The 21209-nt window shown below is 46.5% G+C and overlaps 1 long non-coding RNA gene across 1 annotated transcript in view; it reads right to left on the reverse strand.

Moving 5' to 3' along the window:
• Positions 1–310: 310 nt before the first annotated feature.
• LOC134901195 (uncharacterized) overlaps positions 311–21209 on the reverse strand; it is a 92722-nt gene continuing 71823 nt past the window's right edge. The window contains exons 2-4 of the long non-coding RNA XR_010174737.1: positions 2277–2346; positions 1989–2201; positions 311–1087 (exon numbers count right to left, since the gene is read on the reverse strand). This is a non-coding gene — a long non-coding RNA (uncharacterized LOC134901195). The remainder of the gene's footprint in view (positions 1088–1988; positions 2202–2276; positions 2347–21209) is intronic.

The following is a 21209-nucleotide window of genomic DNA, read 5'->3' on the forward strand; positions in this document are numbered from 1 at the left end:
ATTGTATTGATTACAGGTCATGAAACTCACCGTAAAATTTAGGAATGTCCACTCAGGTTTTGGATGTCTTGGATGGCCACATAGATGCCTCTCTCTGCTTCCCTACCCAGGAGTCGCAGTGGCATGCAGTCAGGGTAGCTTTCTCTGAGCTTGCGGCCATGCCCAATGTGCTGGGTGCCATAGATTACACACACGTTGAGCTGAGGCCACCTAGGGGCAGCCAAAATATTTATACCAATAGACATCTGGGCCAAGACACTAATGTGCCGGTGGTTTCTGTAGCTAATGAAACAATACACATATTCCGTGTGAACAATTTATTATCTTCAACACAGGCATTTTTGCTGTAACAAATCAACATAAATTTTTAAATTAACAAACTATTAGCTGCAGGCCTGATTATTATTATTTTTGGTGTGTTCTGGGTGCAGAGGATTGGGCTGGCTCGTTGGTCCGGGTTCTACTGGAGCGTCTAACTGGGGATTGAACTGGGGTCTGGCTTGGTGTAGTTGTCCCCGAGCTAGAGCTGACTTGGTGTGATGCCAACACCTTAAGGCTTTGACTGAGTATATTGAGGCTTGCAGTCAGTTGCGTATTAGCGGCAGTGTTGCTTGCTATTATTCTGGACAGGTTGTCGTTTACAATTTGGTTGTGTTGGATTAGCTGAATTAGGGATTGGTGCTGCCGCTGTTGTTCATCCATGATGCGTTGGAGATTGGCTTGCATTTGGGAGTTGTCTGCCCTCATCTGCTCCATTGAATTGGCAATTCTGCCCACCTGAACTATAAGTCTGCCTGAGTTTCGACTCAGTCTAGGCAGATGATGGGGCAGACTTGCCAGGTATTGGCTGTGGGTGTTGAGGCACGCATAGTTTTGGTCCTGTTGTGAGGCCCAACGGCTCCAAAACTCAGGGCCCATTTGTGTCTGGGGTGGTGTTGTGCTCAATTGGGGGCTGTGGGATGTTTGGGGTGGTTGGGGTATGTCCTGCGGCGTGGTTGCTGGGTAGGATCGATGGGCTGCAGGTGTAGTGTGTAGGTTTCCTGCTGGTCACTTTCCTGCTGGGCATCCTCGGTCATGAAGGCTGGTTCTGTATGGGGTTGAAGACAGCCACTATTTAGTAATTATTTAGCATTGGTCTTACGTCAACATGCATTACTTCTTAATATTGATGTTGGATTTGATAAATAGATTGTGGCCTAAACTTTACTATGTTGTTCACCTTTTTGGATAAATATGTGGCTTCTAACGTTCACTACTCAGTTGTAATAAGTTTGAGGGAATTGTTGGACTCTGAGCCATAATTAATGTGCGAACACGAAGAACTCTAACAACTACAAATTACTACATTTACATATTGGGTATGAAGCTTCCTTTGGAACAACACACACAATACAATAAATGTGTTGACCAATACACTCATACATTGTTCAAGGCAGTCAGTGGTCTGCCCAAAACGTTAACAAATATAGTGGTCTAAAATGTAAACATTAACAATGGGTGAAAAAGTCTTAAGGTGCCCTATGTTTAGAACTGGTTATGTTGGCCATGCTAAACAATTGGATGAGACTTAACATTTATGTAGGTGTTTTTAGCAAAGATTAAAAGTAAAAATATTTGTTGATCTGGCCAACATCACATCTGACAATTAACCATCTAAAAAAACCTTACCACCATGTGCTTGCTGTTGGTGATTATTACAAGGATGACTGTTCATGTGTTGTTGTTTTTTTGCTGTGCACAAACAGTGGTGCAGATGTATAAACCTGGAGAAGGCATAAGGAAGTGATAAACCAGTGATATGTGCAAGGTGATAAAGGCACAAGGCAAACAGCTCCATTATGTAAATTTACTTTTTTTTGTTTTTGTGCTGCTGCCTTTATCACCTTGCACATATCACTGGTTTTTCACTTCCTTATGCCTTCTCCAGGTTAATACATCTAATCCACTGTTTTTTACCTGCTTTACAGGTAATTGTTATGTTTACTCACCAGACAACTGAGGGGATTGTGGAGCCTCACTTTGTGGGCTGGCCAAAATAGCTTGTGGTGGCAGGGCCGACACTGTGGAGATGCGCCGTTGGGGTGGTGATGATGGTGCTGCTGATTCAGCCTCAAGACGGCGTCTCTTGGTTGGCCTACTAGCCACAGTAACCGAGCCCTGTGATGGGCGCCTTAGTGGAGGGGGGTTTGCTGAAGAAGAACCTATGTGATAAGATAAACATTAACATTTTGTTTTTCTATGTGTTTGCAGAATATGTGTTTACAGTAAAATCTTACCTGCATTGCCACCATCTGCATCTCTTGGCAGTGTTTGGATGTGGCCTGGCTGTGCTGCTTCTCTTTCGTACTGTAGAAATATGAAGAATGTCCTCATGAACATACTATTTTGTTGATATGTTATGCAAATTCCTTATTGTGATGTAAACATATGTGGTACCTGATGAGAACTAAACTATACGATGCTTATGATTTTCTGCCTGACTTCATTGGGTGTGTATACTTTAAATAAGAACCAATTTCACCAAACAATACATACACAAAGGCGCATAATACACAATATTATACTACTTAAAACCCAAACGTCGTAGCTTGACACAACCACAATATTGCACGCTAAATTACCAATTTTTGATGCTAACAAGAAAACACTACCCACAAATATCTGCACAAAATTGTAAACATCAAAACCAAATATGCATGAAAAATCACATCAAGCACACAAAGGACAACCCAGAACAACACACAATAAACATAAATCCATTGAAATTGTGAAATAAAAAAACTTTGCATAAAACATAATAATCACACTTCTTTAAAATACACCTGCAAACTTTTACTTTTCAAATAAAACACCAGAAAAAGGCCAAGGCAACCAGAAAAATTAACAATACAAAGGAAAAAAACATACATAATTGATATTAACACTACATCAGGCATGGGCAACCTGTGGCTCTCCAGATGTAGTGAAACTACACATCCCAGCATGCCCTGCCACAGTTTTAGCATTCCATAATAGCAAAACTGTGGCAAGGCATGATGGGACTTGTAGTTTTACAACAGCTGGAGAGCCACAGGTTGGCCAGGCCTGCACTACATCACCAACACATTAGAAGAATGAACCAACTTACAATCACAATTAGCTAGAAGACATTTCAGACAACTAAGGACAAAGCACAGATGTTTAAATTTTAAAAAACAAGACAAATAACTCACCATCCTGCCTTGGCCGATCCGAATCCCGGACATGAGTCGCACCAACCACTTCTGGCGGAATCAGAGTACGCACAGGCTCCTCCCAATCCTGATAAGACGCTCGGAAGGGGTGTCCACCCCCGGTCTGGCGGGCTGATTTAGCCTCCTTCGACATCTTTGCCTTGACACGGCGCTTGATGTCGTAGAATCGTTTACGACACGTGTCCTCGGTCCGCCTCACCACACCCTCACTATTCACAGCCGCAACGACCTTCCCCCACAGAACAGTCTTCCTGCGTGACGACACCTTTGCAGCATCATGGCCAAACAACTGTCGATGATGCCTCATCAGCTCCCGCACCAATGCCATATTCTCAGCGTAGCTGAATTTAACATTGCGGCCCGTCTTTGTAGTGGTGCGTGGCTGCGGAGCCACAACACCATCACTATTACTGGAGGCCGCAGCAGCAACCTCCCCCTCCTCCTCACTAACCTCCTCCACCTCACTCACCTCCTCCCTCTCACTCACCTCCTCCCTCTCACTCACCTCCTCCACCTCACTCACCTCCTCCACCTCACTCACCTCCTCCACCCACACTCACCTCTGACTGGGACATAATCAGGACAAACAACAAATAACACTGGGAAAAAAAACAGTAAACACACTCCTCCACTACCACTACACACCACACACCAAACACACACACACACACACACACTCACTCACAAACAATGACAAGAGACGTTAAAAAAAATACAATGACAAAAAACTTGACAGACTTTTAAATAACTACACAACAAGTATGACAAGACTACTTACACACACAGTACAGCACTCAACAATCGAAAAGAACCTCCTCAAATCCGCCACAAACTCCAAAAAACTCACCAACTCCTAACACACCTTCCTCTCACCTCTCCACTAGCTAAACCCACGAGGTGCGGGTGGTTTGGGGCGTTTTTATAGTAATGAGCACAGACACTCCTCCATCACGAATCAAACCAATCACGGACGAGTGACAAAAACTAAGCGTAGGAAAAATACGCGTCCGGGAACGGATAAACAGAAATGTGACGCAGTCGTAAATAAAACTCATAACACGGCCGCAAAACCACTAAATCGGCCGCATTCTACCTTACAAAACCACGAATAACATCGACATCGGAAAACACGAAAAATACAAATACGACAGCTTAGTAAATGAGGCGTAACATTTTCAAAAAGTTGCAAATTCACACATTCGATGTCATTCGTGATGAATCTCTCTCCAAATCGGTACAAATACGATTTTTAGTAAATTTACCCCATTGAGTTAGAAAAGACAACCTTCTCCAGCAGAGAATTCCATATCTTTACCACCCTCACCTTCCTTCACTGGGATTGAAAAGTCCTTTCCTCTAACCTAAGGGGGTGGCCACATGTTCTGTGTACAGATCTCTTTGTAAACATGTTGCCTGATAATTCCCTATATAGCCCCTCAATGTATTTATAAATATTAATCATATCTCCTCTTAAGATCCATACACACTTAACGATATAATGAGCGACGTCGCTCATTTTCCCCCTCCTTGAGCGACGTCGCTCATTTTATCTTTAAGTGTGTATGCCGCCAGCGACGACCGATGCGCGGCCCCGCGGGTCGGCAACGATCGTCGCTGTCGGTAGGGCATGCATGAAGGATGTGGACTGTCGTCCACGACCTTCATGCAGGGCTGGCGGGGGCGTGACGTCACTGAGCGATATGAGCGGTCATATCGCTCAGTGCGTACAGGCGGCCGCCGACCGGCCGGCCCGGGAGGGGGAAACGTTAGACGATGTCGCTCACAGAGCGACATCGTCTAATGTGTATGGGCCTTTAGTCACCTCTTTTGTAATGTAAACATATCTAACCTGGTTAGCCTTTCATTATAGTCCAATGACTCTACAGCAGTGACGTGCAGTGAGGTCATAGGCTGGGGGGGCACTATATATATCAGGGCAATACCTAGCCCAGTGGCCCCCTGTCTCACCTGGGTGTCCGGGACTGTGCCGCTGCTGCTGGCTGGGAGAGGGAAGTGCGCTGTCCGCCACCGCGCGCATCACTGCTTTCAGGACCACTGCTTCCACCCGCCAGTCACCACCGGGTCCCGCCGCTTCCGCCCGCCGCATATAGGGGTGATTGGACAGCGGATCCAGCACTGGATCCGCTGTCCAATCACAGCTGCCTTGCTGACATGGGCATGGTGTCCCTGTCAATGAGGCACTTATAGAAGTGCCGCTTACTCCATAGTTTTTAATGGGCTTTTACAGCCCAAATGCTTGGTCCTGCCCCCCGCTTAATCCCGTTCTAATTGCCAACGGGAGGCACTGCTATCGGTGCCTCCCAAACCAATTTAAAAGTACTAAAAAGATTACCATAATATAAAGATGATACTTATAACACAAAATATGTGTCATAAGTATCTTCTTTGTATTATTTCAATCATTAATGACAGGGGAGGCACTGCCTCTCCTGACGGCACGTCCCTGCTCTACAGGGCCGTACTGACGGGGAGATGTGTGCTGAGCGATTTATCACAGACCGCTCAGCACACATCTCTCCCCCCACTCAGCACAGCGCAATGTGTGCTGAGCGAGGGGAGAGGGACGGGGGGCCACTAGGGCCACTAGATGTGACCTTCTAGATGTAGCCGGCACCCCTACACACGGAGCGATGTGTTCTTAAATTCTAAGCAATCTAGTCAGATTGCCTAGAAATTATGTGAACATCGCTGTGTGTACCCCCCTTACGCTTTTGATCAATTTAGTAGCTCTTCTCTGAACTTTTTCGAGTTCCAATATGTCTTTATTATATTTTATCCTAATTTTATCATTTTTTATTTTTATTATTATTTTTTCACCTTCCATTCTTATTTTTATTTTTTTATTTTTATGTTTATTTTTACAAATTTATTTTCATTTTTATCCTTTATTTTTACTTTAAGGCGGTACTACCTGTATACACACAGTTAGAAGTGTTCATTTAGAGTCCCTTTCTATATTTCTCTGTGAATTACCATATGGCAAGCTAGCTGCGGAGAAAATGTGCCGCTAATTAATGTATCTGCTCTATAATATGCGCAGAAACCAGTATTCCTAATTTCCCATGTTGTTATATATTATATTTATTATAAGAATGTGTATATACTATATTGGTGTTCGTTCCGAATTTCAATAGGATAAATCTAAACAGGTTACGTTATTTTATGATTAGTCATCTCTGCCAGTCATTATTAGTGTTTCTGTTTAAGTACAAGAGAGCCTTCGTTTTCTGCATTTCACCTGTTTTTAATATTGCTGATGACAGACATCTGTTCACACTGATCGGTTCAGCCCTTAAATACCGGATACTTTGGAGGCAGGAATCTACCTTTGAAAAAGTCACGTGGAGCGTGACGAAACGCGTCAGGACCCGCCCCCACTCACACCTAGCTCAGGTGTAACTACAAGGTGCACATCGATCTACACTGCACCCTCCGCCTACAGCTTCCGTCATTAGCGGCTTTAACATACACGCCGCCACAGTCAGCTTGTGAAAAAGACGGCTTTCTCCCCTCCGCTGCACAGCTTATGTGCTTATGGGCACTGCAGGACTCTTATGCCGAGGACGCTCGGCTCTGACCAGCCCACCGGAGAGGTATTGAGATTTGCTCTAACCGAGGGACCCATATTCAATTGGGACATTATCAGTGCACCCTGTCTTCTAATAGCAACTAATTCCATCAAGTGGAATACGGACTCTCTCTATTAAGGTTATGTCCATCATATTGACCTTGAGCTACTACTAGTTATTATGAGTTCACTATACTAGTGACTCTTCTTAATATCACTTTTACCGGTATATATGTTTTAATTCTATTTTTATTTATTAATAAATACTGTTATCATTTACGTTGGCTCTCTGTACAGTATATTCATTTTCCTGACATCCAGCGCAGCCGTTTGTCTTTTTTTCTTATGTCTTTATTATAGTGTGGTGCCCAGAACTGTACACAGTATTCCAAATGTGGCCGTACCAATGATTTAACCCTGTCTCCATCTCCCGTTTTATGCGTGCTAGTACCTTATTTGCCTTTGCTACTGCACACTCACACTGGGCACTAGTACTAAGTCTATTGTCGATGAGTACCCCCAGATCTTTCTCTATTACTGATATGCCGACCATTTCCCCATTTAATTTGTAAATAGAATGTTTGTTCTTTGTCCCAAAAATAGGATTTTAATTACCTACGGTAAATCCTTTTCTCGTAGTCCGCAGAGGATGCTGGGGTCCAATTTAGTACCATGGGGTATAGATGGGTCCTTTGGGAGCCACTGGCACTTTAAGAGTTTAATAGTGTGGGCTGGCCCCTCCCTCTATGCTCCTCCTACCAGACTCAGTCTAGAAACTGTGCCCGAGGAGACGGACATACTTCGAGAGAAGGAAATACACAGATAGTGGTGAGATTCACACCAGCTCACACAGAACAAAAAAGGAAAGCCAAGCCAACCAACGTGGAACAATTCAGCAACGGCTGAACCAACAATACTGAACCAAGAACAATGCAGGAATACAAAGCACTGAGCGGGCGCCCAGCATCCTCTACGGACTACGAGAAAAGGATTTACCGATAGGTAATTAAAATCCTATTTTCTCTTACGTCCTTGAGGATGCTGGGGTCCAATTTAGTACCATGGGAATGTACCAAAGCTCCCAGTACGGGAGGGAGAGTGCGGAGGTTCCTGCAGAACAGATTGACCAAACTTTAGGTCCTCAGAGGCCAAAGTATCGAACTTGTAGAATTTAGCAAACGTGTTTGACCCTGACCAAGTAGCTGCTCGGCAAAGCTGTAAAGCCGAGACACCCCGGGCAGCTGCCCAGAAAGAACCCACCTTGCGAGTAGAGTGGGCCTGAACAGAATTTGGAATCGGCAATCCTGCCGTCGAATAAGCATGCTGGATAGTAAGCCTGATCCAGCGAGAAATCGTCTGCTTAGAAGCAGGACACCCAATCTTGTTGGGATAATAAAGGACATATAGAGCGTCCGATTTCCTGTGACGAGAAGTTCTCTTCACATATATCTTCAAAGCCCGCACAACATCCAGGGACTTTGAGCTAATTGAGATGTCAGTAGCCACTGGCACCACAATAGGTTGATTGATATGAAAAGCCGACACAAACTTTGGAAGAAATTGCTGACGCGTTCTGAGCTCAGCTCTATCCTCATGGAAAATCAAGTAGGGGCTCTTGCATGAGAATGCCCCCAATTCCAACACACGTCTTGCAGATGCCAATGCCAACAGTGTGACCGCCTTCCGAGTAAGAAACTTTACTTCCACCTCCTGTACAGGTTCGAACCAATCCGATTGTAAGAACTGCAGCACCACATTAAGATCCCAAAGCGTCGTAGGAGGCACAAAGGGTGGTTGGATGTGCAGAACTCCTTTCAAGAAAGTCTGAACCTCAGGGATCGCAGCCAATTGTTTATGGAAGAAAATGGACAAGGCCGAAATCTGGACTTTGATTGAGCCAAGCGTAGGCCCAGATCCACACCAGCTTGCAGAAAGAGGAGAAACGTCCCAGTTGAAACTCCACCATAGGAAACTTCTTGGATCCACACCAAGAGACATACTTTTTCCAAATCCGATGGTAATGTTTAGACGTTACCCCCTTCCTAGCTTGGATCAGAGTAGGAATAACCTTGGTTGGAGTGCCCTTCCGAGCTAAGATCTGGCGTTCAACCTCAATGCAGTCAAACGTAGCCGCGGTAAGTCTTGATAGGCGAACGGCCCCTATTGTTGAAGGTCCTCGCAAAGAGGAAGAGGCCTCGGATCCTCCAGCAGTAATGCCAGAAGATCCGCATACCAAGCCCTTCTTGGCCAGTCCAGGGCAATGAGGATTGCCGGAATTCCTGATCTTTTTATTAGTTTGAGAACCCTTGGGATGAGTGGAAGTGGAGGGAACACATACACTGACTGGAACACTCACAGAGTCACCAGGGCGTCCACCGCCACTGCTTGTGGGTCTCGTGACCTGGAACAGTACCTCCAAAGCTTCTTGTTGAGGCGAGAGGTCATCAAGTCTATTTGAGGTACACCCCATTGGCTTGTCACCTCTGCAAACACCTCCGGGTAGAGGCCCCATTCTCCTGGAAGGAGATCATGTCTGCTGAGGAAGTCCGCTTCCCAGTTGTCCACTCCCGGAATGAAGACTACCGACAGCGCCAGCATGTGTCTTTCTGCCCAGAGGAGGATTTTTGTTACCTCTGACATTGCAGCCCTGCTCTTCGTTCCGCCCTGCCTGTTTATGTAGGACACTGCTGTGACGTTGTCTGACTGAACTTGAATGGCTCGATCTTGCAGAAGATATGCCGCTTGTAGAAGGCCATTGTATATGGCCCTTAGTTCCAGAATGTTTATTGGAAGGGCAGATTCCTGACTTGACCACCTTCCTTGGAAGTTTTCCCCCTGGGTGACTGCTCCCCAACCTCTGAGGCTTGCATCCATGGTTAGAAGAATCCAATTCTAAATTCCGTACCTGCGGCCCTCGAGCAGGTGAGAAGTTTGCAGCCACAAGAGGAGTGAAATTCTGGCTTTCGGTGACAGGCATATCCGCTGGTGCATGTGAAGATGTGATCCCGACCACGTGTCCATCTGGAAGAACCTTGCATGGAATCTTCTGTACTGTAGAGCCTCGTAGGAGACTACCATCTTCCCCAGAAGGCAAATGCACTGATGAACCGATACCCGTGCTGGACGCAAGACATCCTGGACCATTGATTGGAGCACCAACGCTTTCTCCAGTGGTAGAAACACCCTCTGCATTTCCGTGTCGAGTATAATCCCCAGGAAGGGCAGTCTCCTTGTCGGTTCCAAATGTGACTTTGGAAGGTTCAGGATCCACGCATGATCCCGGAGTAGTTAAGTTGAGAGTGCAATACTCTGCAACAGCTTCTCCTTGGAAGATGCTTTTATCAGCAGATCATCCAGATATGGAATTATGTTCACTCCCTGTTTGCGGAGGAGGAGCATCATCTCCGCCATGACCTTGGTGAACACCCTCGGTGCTGTGGAGAGGCCAAATGGTAATGTCTGGAACTGATAGTGACAGTCCTGTAGTGCAAACTGTAGATAGGCCTGGTGAGGCGGCCAGATCGGAATGTGAAGGTATGCATCCTTGATATCCAGGGATACTAGGAATTCCCCCTCCACAGACCTGAGATCACCGCTCTCAGAGACTCCATCTTGAATTGGAAAACCCTCAAGTAAGGGTTCAATGACTTCAGGTTCAAAATAGGCCTTACCGAACCATCCAGTTTTGGTACCACAAACAGATTTGAGTAATAACCCTTGGTTATTAGGTGAGGTGGAACTGGAACAATGACATTTGTTCGTGCCAATTTTTGAATGGCTTCCTGTAGGATAGCACTTTCTGTCAGCGAAACTGGTAAGCCTGATTTGAAGAATCTGTGAGGTGGGAGTTCCTGGAACTCCAGTCTGTATCCTTGGGCAACAATATCTGTCACCCAGGGATCCAGGCATGATGACGTCCAGACGTGACTGAAATCTTTTAGTCTCGCTCCCACCTGTCCGATCCCCAGGCTGGGAGGTCCACCGTCATGCTGAAGATTTTGAGGAAGCAGAACCTGGTTTCTGTTCCTGGGAACATGGTGGTGCAGGTTTTCTGGTTTTTCACCCAACCGCCTTAAAAGAAGGTGGGGGGAGGTATGGATTTTTTTTAATTTTGCGGTCAGAAAAGGACTGCAGTGAAGGCGTAGGATAAGATTTCCTAGCCGGTGCTGCTGTGGAGGTAAGAAATGTCAACTTACCTGCAGTCGCCGTGGAAATCGATGCATCCAATGCGTCCCCAAATAGTGCCTGACCTGTGAAGGGTAGGTTCTCCACACTTTTCTTGGATTCTGCATCCGCAGTCCATTGGCGTAGCTAGAGTCCTCTGCATGCCGATACTGCCATGGAAGTAGCCCTCGCATTAAGCAGGCCAAGGTTCTTCATGGCCTCCACCATGAAACTTGCAGATTCCTGTATGTGACGTAAAAACAAGTCAATGTCACTCCTATCCATAGTATCTAAGTCGTCTAGTAAAGTGCCTGACAATTTTACTATGGCTTTTGAAATCCACGCACAAGCATTAGCGGGCCTTAAAGCCACGCCTGTAGCCGTGTATAGTGATTTGAGTGTAGTCTCAATTTTGCGGTCAGCCGGCTCCTTTAAGGCGGTTGAACTAGGGACAGGTAAAACCACCTTTTTAGACAACCTAGATACTATAGGCAGGTTTGCCCACTTCCTCCTGTCCTCGTCAGGGAAAGGGAAAGCAATGAGAATTCTTTTCGGGATTTGGAATTTTTTTCTCTGGGTTTTCCCTGGATTTTTCAAATAAGGAGTTTAACTCCTTTGAAACCGGGAAGGTGAGCAAGGATTTCTTATTTACTGTAAAATAAGATTCCCCTTCCGGCTCAGGTACCTTCTCCGTAATATGCAAAACATCCCTAATGGCTTCAATCATGAGCTGCACCCGTTTAGCAAGGGATGCATCTCCCCCCTGCATATGCCCATCACTATACCCTGTATCAGAGTCGGTATCAGTGTCAGCTTGCATTATCTGGGCAAGCGTACACTTTTGCGGGTATGTAGGTGGGCTCTTAGATGAAGTAGTGGGAGCTGAAAACTTCAAACTCTACAGATTTTCTCAATAATGGAGCCTTCTGAATCTGAACCCCCATGGGTTGATACTTTAAGGGGAATGATAGCCCAGATTTCAAATAGGATGTCACATACTGAGAAGGAGACAGAGACAGCATATTGCAGTCCTGAGTACATAGAATAGACTCCTCAGGAGAAGATAAACACTCTGCAGTGCAGGACACAGAGTCCTTAGACATGGTAATGTGGGATTAGTGATGAGCGGGTTCGGATCCTCGGGATCCGAACCCGCCCGAACGTCACCTTTTTTTTCACGGGTCCGAGCGACTCGGATCCTCCCGCCTTGCTCGGTTAACCCGAGCGCGCCCGAACGTCATCATCCCGCTGTCGGATTCTCGCGAGATTCGGATTCTATATAAGGAGCCGCGCGTCGCCGCCATTTTCACACGTGCATTGAGATTGATAGGGAGAGGACGTGGCTGGCGTCCTCTCCGTTATAGTAGAAAAGACTGAGTGACTTAGTTATAATTGTGGGGAGGATTGGGGACAGGGAGCAGCTGTTAGGGAGTACAGTGCAGGGTTTTGATTATAATACCACCAGTGAGTTTAATCCGTTGTTTCTCTGCCTGAAAAAAATGCTCCACCATATCTGTGCTCACTCAGTGTGCTGCACTGCTGCATATATCTGTGCTGAGTGCACTGCTCACACTGCCTAATTGTGGGGACTGGGGAGCAGTTATAGCAGGAGTACAGTGCACAGTTTTGCTGACAGTGACCACCAGTCCAGTATACATTTGTCTGCCTGAAAAACACTCCTGTGGTGGCTTTTTTTTCTTCATACTAGTTTAGCAGTCTGCTGACAGTGTCCACCAGGTCCGTTATTATTAGACAGTGTATTATATATATATATAGCAGTACGGTAGGCCACGGCTGTACCTACCTCTGTGTCGTCAGTGCACTCGTCGTCCATAAGTAATATAATACTATACTATCCATCCATCTACATTGTATACCTGTGGTGGGTTTTTTTTTCTTCATACTAGTTTAGCAGTCTGCTGACAGTGTCCACCAGGTCCGTTATTATTATACAGTATATTATATATATATATAGCAGTATGGTAGGCCACGGCTGTACCTACCTCTGTGTCGTCAGTGCACTCGTCGTCCATAAGTAATATAATACTATACTATAGTATCCATCCATCTACATTGTATACCTGTGGTGGCTTTTTCCCCCTTCATACTAGTTTAGCAGTCTGCTGACAGTGTCCACCAGGTCCGTTATTATTATTATTATACAGTATATTATATATATATATATAGCAGTACTGTAGGCCACGGCTGTACCTACCTCTGTGTCGTCAGTGCACTCGTCGTCCATAAGTAATATAATACTATACTATCCATCCATCTACATTGTATACCTGTGGTGGTTTTTTTTTTCTTCATACTAGTTTAGCAGTCTGCTGACAGTGTCCACCAGGTCCGTTATTATTATACAGTATATTATATATATATATAGCAGTACGGTAGGCCACGGCTGTACCTACCTCTGTGTCGTCAGTGCACTCGTCGTCCATAAGTAATATAATACTATACTATCCATCCATCTACATTGTATACCTGTGGTGGTTTTTTTTTTCTTCATACTAGTTTAGCAGTCTGCTGACAGTGTCCACCAGGTCCGTTATTATTATACAGTATATTATATATATATATATATAGCAGTACGGTAGGCCACGGCTGTACCTACCTCTGTGTCGTCAGTGCACTCGTCGTCCATAAGTAATATAATACTATCAGGGCCGGTTCAAGGGCGCACAGCGCCCCGGGCAGGAAAGGGGGCGTGGTCTAATACAGGGGGAGTGGTCAGTTACGCCCCCTGTACATTCTAGCGCCGCTTGAATGCTGAGCGATGCGCGATGACGTCATCGCGCACCGCACAGCAAAAGGTCCTCTCCACGAAGGGAAACTAGACGCTATGCGTCTAGTTCCCTTCGTGGAGAGGACCTTTGCTGTGCGGTGCGCGATGACGTCATCGCGCACCGCTCAGCAAAGTTACTCTCCACGAAGGGAAACTAGACGCATAGCGTCTAGTTCCCTTCACAGGGGATGGCAGCGGGCATTTGAGGCGGACGGGGGACACAGTGGGCAGCAGTGGCGGATCTTGCCACGGTGCGGTGCCCTCCGGATGGCGCCAGCGCCCTCCGGAAGGCGGCGCCCCGGGCAAAAGTCCTGCTTGCCCGTGGCAAGATCCGCTACTGAATACTATACTATCCATCCATCTACATTGTATACCTGTGGTGTTTTTTTTTTCTTCATACTAGTTTAGCAGTCTGCTGACAGTGTCCACCAGGTCCGTTATTATTATTATACAGTATATTATATATATATATATATATATATATATAGCAGTACGGTAGGTCACGGGTGTACCTACCTCTGTGTCGTCAGTGCACTCGTCGTCCATAAGTAATATAATACTATACTATCCATCCATCTACATTGTATACCTGTGGTGGCTTTTAGTTGTGCGCATTAAAATATGGAGAACAAAAATGTGGAGGTTAAAAAAATAGGGAAAGATCAAGATCCACTTCCACCTCGTGCTGAAGCTGCTGCCACTAGTCATGGCCGAGACGATGAAATGCCATCAACGTCGTCTGCCAAGGCCGATGCCCAATGTCATAGTACAGAGCATGTAAAATCCAAAACACAAAAGATCAGTAAAATGACCCAAAAATCAAAATTAAAAGCGTCTGAGGAGAAGCGTAAACTTGCCAATATGCCATTTACGACACAGAGTGGCAAGGAACGGCTGAGGCCCTGGCCTATGTTCATGGCTAGTGGTTCAGCTTCACATGAGGATGGAAGCACTCATCCTCTCGCTAGAAAAAAGAAAAGACTTAAGCTGGCAAAAGCACAGCAAAGAACTGTGCGTTCTTCGAAATCACAAATCCCCAAGGAGAGTCCAATTGTGTCGGTTGCGATGCCTGACCTTCCCAACACTGGACGGGAAGAGCTTGCGCCTTCCACCATTTGCACACCCCCTGCAAGTGCTGGAAGGAGCACCCGCAGTCCAGTTCCTGATAGTCAAATTGAAGATGTCAGTGTTGAAGTACACCAGGATGAGGATATGGGTGTTGCTGGCGCTGGGGAGGAAATTGACAAGGAGGATTCTGATGGTGATGTGGTTTGTTTAAGTCAGGCACCCGGGGAGACACCTGTTGTCCGTGGGAGGAATATGGCCATTGACATGCCTGGTCAAAATACAAAAAAAATCAGCTCTTCAGTGTGGAATTATTTCAACAGAAATGTGGACAACTGGTGTCAAGCCGTGTGTTGCCTTTGTCAAGCTGTAATAAGTAGAGGTAAGGACGTTAACCACCTCGGAACATTCTCCCTTATACGTCACCTGCAGCGCATTCATAATAAGTCAGTGACAAGTTCAAAAACTTTGGGCGACAGCGGAAGCAGTCCACTGACCAGTAAATCCCTTCCTCTTGTAACCAAGCTCCCGCAAACCACACCACCAACTCCCTCAGTGTCAATTTCCTCCTTACCCAGGAAAGCCAATAGTCCTGCAGGCCATGTCACTGGCAAGTCTGACGAGTCCTCTCCTGCCTGGGATTCCTCCGATGCATCCTTGAGTGTAACGCCTACTGCTGCTGGCGCTGCTGTTGTTGCTGCTGGGAGTCGATCGTCATCTCAGAGGGGAAGTCGGAAGACCACTTGTACTACTTCCAGTAAGCAATTGACTGTCCAACAGTCCTTTGCGAGGAAGATGAAATATCACAGCAGTCATCCTGTTGCAAAGCGGATAACTCAGGCCTTGACAACTATGTTGGTGTTAGACGTGCGTCCAGTATCCGCCATTAGTTCACGGGGAACTAGAGAATTGCTTGAGGTAGTGTGCCTCCGTTACCAAATACCATCTAGGTTCCACTTCTCTAGGCAGGCGATACCGAGAATGTACACGGACGTCAGAAAAAGAGTCACCAGTGTCCTAAAAAATGCAGTTGTACCCAATGTCCACTTAACCACGGACATGTGGACAAGTGGAGCAGGGCAGACTCAGGACTACATGACTGTGACAGCCCACTGGGTAGATGTATTGCCTCCCGCTGCAAGAACAGCAGCGGCGGCACCAGTAGCAGCATCTCGCAAACGCCAACTCGTTCCTAGGCAGGCTACGCTTTGTATCACCGCTTTCCAGAATACGCACACAGCTGAAAACCTCTTACGGCAACTGAGGAAGATCATCGCAAAATGGCTTACCCCAATTGGACTCTCCTGGGGATTTGTGGCATCGGACAACGCCAGCAATATTGTGCGTGCATTACATCTGGGCAAATTCCAGCACGTCCCATGTTTTGCACATACCTTGAATTTGGTGGTGCAGAATTATTTAAAAACGACAGGGGCGTGCAAGAGATGCTGTCGGTGGCCAGAAGAATTGCGGGTTACTTTCGGCGTACAGGCACCGCGTACAGAAGACTGGAGTACCACCAAAAACACCTGAACCTGCCCTGCCATCATCTGAAGCAAGAGGTGGTAACCAGGTGGAATTCAACCCTCTATATGCTTCAGAGGATGGAGGAGCAGCAAAAGGCCATTCAAGCCTATACATCTGCCCACGATATAGGCAAAGGAGGTGGAATGCACCTGTCTCAAGCGCAGTGGAGAATGATTTCAACGTTGTGCAAGGTTCTGCAACCTTTTGAACTTGCCACACGTGAAGTCAGTTCAGACACTGCCAGCCTGAGTCAGGTCATTCCCCTCATCAGGCTTTTGCAGAAGAAGCTGGAGGCATTGAAGGAGGAGCTAAAACAGAGCGATTCCGCTAGGCATGTGGGACTTGTGGATGGAGCCCTTCATTCGCTTAACCAGGATTCACGGGTGGTCAATCTGTTGAAATCAGAGCACTATATTTTGGCCACCGTGCTCGATCCTAGATTTAAAACCTACGTTGGATCTCTCTTTCCAGCAGACACAAGTCTGCAGAGGTTCAAAGACCTGCTGGTGAGAAAATTGTCAAGTCAAGCGGAACGCGACCCGTCAACATCTCCTCCTTCACATTCTCCCGCAACTGGGGGTGCGAGGAAAAGGCTACGAATTCCGAGCCCACCCGCTGGCGGTGATGCAGGGCAGTCTGGAGCGACTGCTGATGCTGACATCTGGTCCGGACTGAAGGACCTGCCAACGATTACTGACATGTCGTCTACTGTCACTGCATATGATTCTCTCACCATTGAAAGAATGGTGGAGGATTATATGAGTGACCGCATCCAAGTAGGCACGTCAGACAGTCCGTACGTATACTGGCAGGAAAAAGAGGCAATTTGGAGGCCCTTGCAGAAACTGGCTTTATTCTACCTAAGTTGCCCTCCCTCCAGTGTGTACTCCGAAAGAGTGTTTAGTGCCGCCGCTCACCTTGTCAGCAATCGGCGTACGAGGTTACTTCCAGAAAATGTGGAGAAGATGATGTTCATTAAAATGAATTATAATCAATTCCTCCATGGAGACATTCACCAGCAGCAATTGCCTCCAGAAAGTACACGGGGACCTGAGATGGTGGATTCCAGTGGGGACGAATTAATAATCTGTGAGGAGGGGGATGTACACAGTGAAAGGGGTGATGAATCGGACGATGATGATGAGGTGGACATCTTGCCTCTGTAGAGCCAGTTTGTGCAAGGAGAGATTGATTGCTTCTTTTTTGGTGGGGTCCCAAACCAACCAGTCATTTTAGTCACAGACGTGTGGCAGACCCTGTCGCTGAAATGATGGGTTCGTTAAAGTGTGCATGTCCTGTTTATACAACATAAGGGTGGGTGGGAGGGCCCAAGGACAATTCCATCTTGCACCTCTTTTTTCTTTCATTTTTCTTTGCGTCATGTGCTGTTTGGGGAGTATTTTTTTGAAGGGCCATCCTGCGTGACACTGCAGTGCCACTCCTAGATGGGCCAGGTGTTTGTGTCAGCCACTAGGGTCGCTTAGCTTAGTCACACAGCTACCTCATTGCGCCTCTTTTTTTCTTTGCGTCATGTGCTGTTTGGGGAGTATTTTTTTGAAGGGCCATCCTGTCTGACACTGCAGTGCCACTCCTAGATGGGCCAGGTGTTTGTGTCGGCCACTTGTGTCGCTGAGCTTAGTCACACAGCTACCTCATTGCACCTCTTTTTTTCTTTGCGTCATGTGATGTTTGGGGAGTATTTTTTTGAAGGGCCATCCTGTCTGACACTGCACTGCCACTCCTAGATGGGCCAGGTGTTTGTGTCGGCCACTTGTGTCGCTTAGCTTAGCCATCCAGCGACCTCGGTGCAAATTTTAGGACTAAAAATAATATTGTGAGGTGTGAGGTGTTCAGAATAGACTGAAAATGAGTGGAAATTATGGTTATTGAGGTTAATAATACTATGGGATCAAAATGACCCCCAAATTCTATGATTTAAGCTGTTTTTTTAGGGTTTTTTGAAAAAAACACCCGAATCCAAAACACACCCGAATCGGACAAAAAAAATTCGGTGAGGTTTTGCCAAAACGCGTTCGAACCCAAAACACGGCCGCGGAACCGAACCCAAAACCAAAACACAAAACCCGAAAAATTTCCGGTGCACATCACTATGTGGGATATACACACTTATACACACACAGGAAAATATCAGACACCGTTTCCCCCAGAGTACCTTCAGAGAGTCACAGAGTATAAGGAGCCAGCCACACAGTGCCCCAGTAGGCAGTTATTATGATAAAAGCCTGGCACAGACTAACTACCCTTAGTAGGGTAATTAATACTATAATCACACTCCCCCCCTTCCCTGTCTATAACACCCTGGTACCGCTGAGGTATGCTGGAGTTATGTGGAGGGCAGCGCTCCCTGTCAGCGTTCTTTCCTATGTATCTGCAGGGAGAAAATGGCACTGGTGAGTGCTGGATCCGCTCTGAGAGGAAGCCCCGCTTCTAGCAATGGCGCGTGGCTTCCCGCACTAATTATTTATACTGGCCTGAGGTGTTTGTTGCTAACAGCGGGATTAGCCCCTGTTAGCTGAGTGACCAGTTTAGGGTGAATTGTGCATGCTCAGGTCGCCCCTCAAAGCGCTTACACAAAGTGTTGCTGAGCTGACCGGTGCGCAGCCTTCTAGAGCTGCGCTCCCACCATTGTGCCGCCAAACCCACCTGCGAACCGCTAACCGGGACGCCGGCGCTGTACTCACCACACTTCTTTCTTCTGGCTCTGTTAGGGGGTGGCGGCCGTGCGGTAGGAGTGAGCGGTCGCCTCGTGGGCTTGCAACCAGCACCCTCAGGAGCTCAGTGTCCTGTCAGCGGAGATAGAGAACCATTAACTCTTCAGGAAGTTGGTTCCTACTCCCCCCATACCCCCTAAGTCCCACGAAGCAGGGGGGCTGTTGCCAGCAGCCTTCCTGTACCTAACAACTCTTAGAAAAAATAAAACTCAAAAAATTTCTAGGAGCTCCCCTAGCTGTGACCGGCTCCTCCGGGCACATTTTCTAAACTGAGTCCGGTAGGAGGGGCATAGAGGGAGGGGCCAGTCCACACTATTAAACTCTTAAAGTGCCAGTGGCTCCCAATGGACCTGTCTACACCCCATGGTACTAAATTGGACCCCAGCATCCTCTAGGATGTAAGAGAAAAGCATTTATCTGTATTAAACCTCATACTCCACTTTGCAGCCCAAACTTCCAATTGAATTAAGTCATTCCGACAGTCAACATCTCTGTTTTAATAATTTTACACAGTTTAGTGTCATGTGCGAAAATGGACACTTTGCTATCAAGACCATCCCCCAGGTCATTTATAAATATGTTAAATGGAAGAGGACCTAGTACAGACCCTTGGGGTACACCACTTAATACTTTGGCCCAGTTGGAATACTTAACATTAACCACAACTCTCTGCTCTCTATTTTCCAACCAGTTTTTGACCCATTACAAAATGTGTTTCCTAGACCGAGCTCACTTATACCCCTTTCACACCAAAAATGCAGGGTCTTACCCAGGAATACGGTCCTGGGATCATGCAGGGACATTCCCAGGTAAGACGCCTTGCATACCGCAGTCAGCAGCCTGGCATATTGCCAGGTTGCTGACGTCAGCGGTGACGCGGCGGGGGCAGCGCTAGAGATCACATGATCTCCAAGCGCCGTCTGTACATAGAGAGTGAACGGGAGCCGGGGTGCATTGACTCGGCTCCCGTTCACACCGCACAGTGAGCCGGGTTGAACGCGGGTTCAACCATGGTCAAGAGTAGGATTGAAATACCGGGTCACTTGACCCGGTATTTCAGCCCGGTACCCTTTCATACCGCACATGAACCCGTGTTCAGAGGTGCTGGTGTGAAAGGGGTATTAGTTTATGTAGCAGCCTCTTAGTTTATGTATCAACCTCATGTCAAAGGCTTTAGCAAAATCTAAAAATACCACATCCACTGTATTTCCCTGGTCTAAGTTCGTACTTACTTCCTCATAGAAGCTAATTAAGTTTGTTTGAGAAGACCTGTCCCTCACAAACCCATGCTGGTTCTTAGTCATAATTTTGCAGGATGCTAAGTACTTTTGAATGCTATCCCTTAATATACTTTCTGTTATTTACCCCACTATAGATGTCAAACTTACCGGCCTATAATTTCCGATAAATTTTGTTTCCCTTTTAAATAATGGCACTACATCTGCTATTTGCCAGTCCCTTGGTACTAATCCAGATTTCATTGAATCACTAAAGATTAAGTATAACGACCTTGCTATTTCTGAGCTTAGCTCCATTAAAACCCTAGGGTGAAATCCATCAGGGCCAGGAGATTTATTAGTCTTAATTGTATTTAATCTTTCATGGACTACTTCTACACTCAGCTGAGTATTGAGTAACGGCAGGTGCATCAGAACGTTTTTAGGTTGGGGGGGCAAGATATAATCTCATTTTGGCGACCCTAAATTGCTGAATCGCTAAAGGCCAGATCCACATGAAATACATCGAGAAGGCCAGATCCACATGAAATACATCGAGAAGACCAGATCCACACTAAATTCCTACACCCAGAAAAGCATACTATTTTTTTGGCTGCCTCATGTACAGATGTAGCCACGCTCATCATCACGACATGGATGGGATGGCATGGCTAGCGTGCCTGCATCTATGGCATGCACGCCATAGACTTCAGTGGCGCAATCGCCAGCTGCAACTAGTTGCAGCACAACATACTAATTAGTGACCAGAATGTCTAATTGTATGATGTCACTGCAGCTCTCCCATGTCACTCTAGTTTCCCACCACGTGCCCCATGTAGCAGGGAGAGTAGATAAGCACTAGCAGTGACCAGTGCAGTGCTGGTGCCGAGGGAG

Source organism: Pseudophryne corroboree, chromosome 1, assembly GCF_028390025.1.
Source record: "Pseudophryne corroboree isolate aPseCor3 chromosome 1, aPseCor3.hap2, whole genome shotgun sequence".
Lineage (NCBI taxonomy): Eukaryota > Metazoa > Chordata > Amphibia > Anura > Myobatrachidae > Pseudophryne > Pseudophryne corroboree.